The following is a 4,025-nucleotide window of genomic DNA, read 5'->3' as shown; positions in this document are numbered from 1 at the left end:
CTCTCTCTCTCTCTCTCTCTCTCTCTCTCTCTCTCTCTCTCCCTCTCTCCCTCTCTCCCTCTCTCCCTCTCTCCCTTCCCTCTCCCTCTTCTGCTGTCTCTCTGTATTTGTCTCTGTCTGTCTCTGTCTCTCCCCCGCCCCGGGTGTGTTTGGGTGTGTGTGTTTGGGGGGTTTGGGGGGTTGGGTGTGTGTGTGTGTTCATGTGAGTGGGCACAAGACTGCCCTAGCAGTTTCTGTAGTCCAAGAAAAATGAGTGTCAGTTGTTGATTTATCCTTCGCTTGAGACAAAACCATTTTAATGTTAACCACTGAGTATGCCAGGCTTGTCAGGCCATGAGTCTACAGGGCAGAGTGAGAGCTTGGAGTCTAGGGTTGCAAGGTTTTTATTGTGGTTGCAGCAAGCCAAGGGAATTTCCATTCGGGTCAGCAAGTTAATATTGCAAATACTGCTTTTCTGGTATAATCTGCAGGAGCCAAACATGGGGACAAACCATCTGACAAAAAGAATGGCTAAGTTATCTATTCTCTGAAGGATTTCTTAGGTTATCACTTTCTAGCTTGATCTTGCTTTTGTAGCACCTGGCAGTTTCTGGGAGTTGGTGGTGTCATAGGATGTTAGCTCCAGTTAACTTCATGATTTTCTTCCTGGAACTGGACTTTAGCCCCTGGTCTCAAACAAAATGGAGTTACTTTAAAAGTGGAGTTGGCTGGGCTTTACAAAATGATTGTGCATCACATGATATTGAGTGTCAACAGAGGTCAAATGAGGCACCAGATCTCTGATACTAGAATTACAGACAGTTGTTAGGCATTTGTGTGTGCTGGGAAATGAAGTGGGATCTTCCCAAGACTAGCACATCTTCTCAACAGTTGAACCATCTCTCCAGACCCAATAAATGTTTATTTTTTTCCAATGTGTACTTTCTGCCAATTACCAAATTTAGCATCAGTCTTGAGAAATAATTTTGCCTGCCAGTTCCATTGAAGAGCTCAAGAATTTAGGAAATAATATGCCTTATAAAGGTACAGTCATTTGTGGCTATATTATTTTGAACACTCCTAATATTATCAAGAAAGTTATTTGCACTTCAAACTTATCTTGAGAAAAAATCATTCCATTGTGTGTCTTTGTTGCTAAACTCAGGACAGTCCAGAGCTCCAGTTGCAAGATATTCTTGCTATCATATTCCTACATGCAGCTGATGATGCACACTGTCATTTCAAACAACTGATTCCATTGTCAGGGTCTCATGCTTTCCTACACCATAACTTACTGTACATGAGAAAATGGTATAAAGCTACTCTCCCCAATTATTTCTCCATATTGACAATTTGTTAAACTACTTAAAATAAAGATACAACAAAATTTGCCAAATGATTCCTTCCCTTTCCTCCTCATCTCCCTCACTCCTTTCTTATTTCTGGCTCTCCAAATTGCTCCAACTCTTTCTCCTCTTCTTCCTGCACTTCCTTCCATTCTCTATCTGTTCCTTCTTTCCCTTCCTAAGACATATTAAAAGTGTAAAGGCTGTATATGTATTTCATCTGAGAACAAAAATGGTCTAAGACAAGAGAGAAGCCCAGGGATGAGATTTTTTAAGATTTCTTTTTTTTTCCCTACATCCTCCATCTGATCCTCCTTTCCCTGGCTACTCCTCCCATTCTTCCATCTGTCCCTCCTACTCTTCCTGTTTCTCCTCATGTATTGTAGAAAATATTAAAAAGAACACCAAGTTTCTGCATTACACCAGCTACTCTCTGCTAGGTGCACCCGTCTTACCGCCTGTAGTTAGTTCCAGTAGGCAGTCTTCCCTTCTCCAGTTTGCCTGTCTCTTAACTGCCTATACCTTTTCAGCTATACACCCCATGTGGCTGGTGGTCTCAAATTATAGTAACCCAGTAAATCAATACTCCTTAAGCTTATAATTAACTAGTCAGATTTATATATCAATAAGTTCTCAATTCACAAGATACCCACACAATAATTTCAGAGCCAATTGATAATGATACATGCTACCAATTTAGATTAGACAAGTTATGCCAATTATTCTATACTTTTATGATATTTGCCTCTACCCATGGCTATTTAAAACCACACACAATCTGGATTGTCTTTCTCCTGTTCCATCTCCCTTCTTCTCCTCCTACCTGTCTCCTCCATCACTGTCTCTGCAACTCTTTACTCCACCTCCCCTTTCCCAGTCCAATTACAGGTTCCTTCTTGTATTAATATTTAATGTGATTGGTCATGGAAAATTCTGCTACACTGATCTGCCCTCTTTTTCCAGTGATATATTTTCAGAAGGATTTAGTTTCACCCACATAGTTGCTAACAAATATCTGTAACTCCAGTCCTAGGGAACTGATGTCTTCTGTGGGTATTTGATATGCAAGTGATGTGAATTTATTTATTCAAACAAAGCAATCAAATACATAATATAAAGTACATCTATTGAATCCTATCTACCTGGATAGTATGAGTAATTCAGTTTCTTCATTCTTTCCTTTTCTGCTCCTCACTTCCTCCTGCTTTTGCCTTTTTTCTTCTTCCTTCTGTCTTTCCTCTTCCTGTTCTTCTCTTGACATTCTTAATCCTCTTTTTTTAACTCCACCTCTTCTTCTCCTTAGTCATCCTCTTCTCTCTCACTTCTCTATTATTAGATACCACATTATTCAGATGCCAAGCTGATTCTGCAGCTGTTTCTCTATTCCTCCATGTTACTTTTAGGATCCTTGGAAGCAAATCCCGATGAATGCACAGTAGCTGTAACAGCATCAGCAACTACATTTCTCTCTCTCTCTCTCTCTCTCTCTCTCTCTCTCTCTCTCTCTCTCTCTCTCTCTCTCTCTCTCTCTCTCTCTCTCTCTCTCTCTCTGTGTGTGTTTATTATTTAGAACTTATTTTACATATGTATGTCATAAGGCATCTACAAACATCTTTATATATAATGCACAGGTATATTTTTTCTTTTGGTTTGGTGAAAATATCCCAAGATAAAGGCATTTTGGGACAGGAACATCATCTCAACCCTTTGTCTCTCTCATTCTCCACAAATATCCATAACCATAGAGTTAGATTTGCTTGGCATCTGATCCTGCCTATGACACCTGAGAAAGTTACATTAGCTGTAGTATCTCCATTTCCTCTTTGTATAACTGAACAACTGGTGTCATGTTTGGTGTTTACTGTGAGAATGCAACATTGTGTCTTGTTAATACATATTCATGCACACACATTCATATTCACATGCACATGTATCCTCATACAACTTACTGTGGTGTTTGGCTGAATTTAGGCAAATGAAAGCTTTGGTCAGCATTGATGAATTGTTAGTATGCTAGTGATTAATATAGTGTCATGTTTAGATTCTCTTGCTGGCTGTTCATTAATATTTGACTGCAGAAATTCTAGAGCCTTCTTGTTATCTCCTTCTTCATTACAGGATGAATCATTCTTATATACCCTATGGCAAGCCACTCTTGTATCAGTGAATATTATGATCTTGGTTCTGGGATGCTGCTTAGAAATCCTGTCCTCTAAGCCCAGTAAAGCTGACACAGCTCAGGAACTGCCTGCCTTCCACAGGGATCCTTTCCCCAACCTAAACCTTTTATTCTCACTAGGCAAGCTTTCCTACCCAGCTGAGGTCTTGCTTATACCTAGTCTCAATGTGACATTAAAGAGATTATGTGCTGAGGAGATCCTTTTGCTGCTGCTTCCTATGATGTCCCATCACCCTTTCACCAGGGACTCTAAGTATATCCATCCCTTTCCTCCCAAATGGAATTAAAATATCTCCCCTTCCCAACTCCCTCCTCCTGTAATTTTTAATCTCTCTATTCCCACATTTCCTTGAACCTATATCAATTTTTACCTGCTCTGGCCCCATCTATGCACAAGCAGTGGAATACTTGTAACATGAAATGAATATAAATTAAACTGTGTTATAAATGTTGTATATAAATAATATAGTCACATATGCAAGTACTCACATAAACCTTACAGTAGTATTTGGCCGAGTTTA

The 4,025-nt window shown here is 39.6% G+C and overlaps 1 protein-coding gene across 1 annotated transcript in view; it reads right to left on the bottom strand.

Annotated features, from left to right (window-relative positions):
* Positions 1–4,025, bottom strand: part of LOC110312287 (contactin-associated protein like 5-3) — a 579,184-nt gene that overhangs the window by 171,284 nt on the left and 403,875 nt on the right. The gene's annotated exons all lie outside the window — the stretch shown is intronic.

The sequence above is a fragment of the Mus caroli genome, chromosome 17 (genome assembly GCF_900094665.2).
Source record: "Mus caroli chromosome 17, CAROLI_EIJ_v1.1, whole genome shotgun sequence".
NCBI classification, from domain to species: domain Eukaryota; kingdom Metazoa; phylum Chordata; class Mammalia; order Rodentia; family Muridae; genus Mus; species Mus caroli.
The sequence above is the reverse complement of the archived record's forward strand: the minus strand, read 5'-3'. Positions and strand labels throughout refer to the sequence as shown.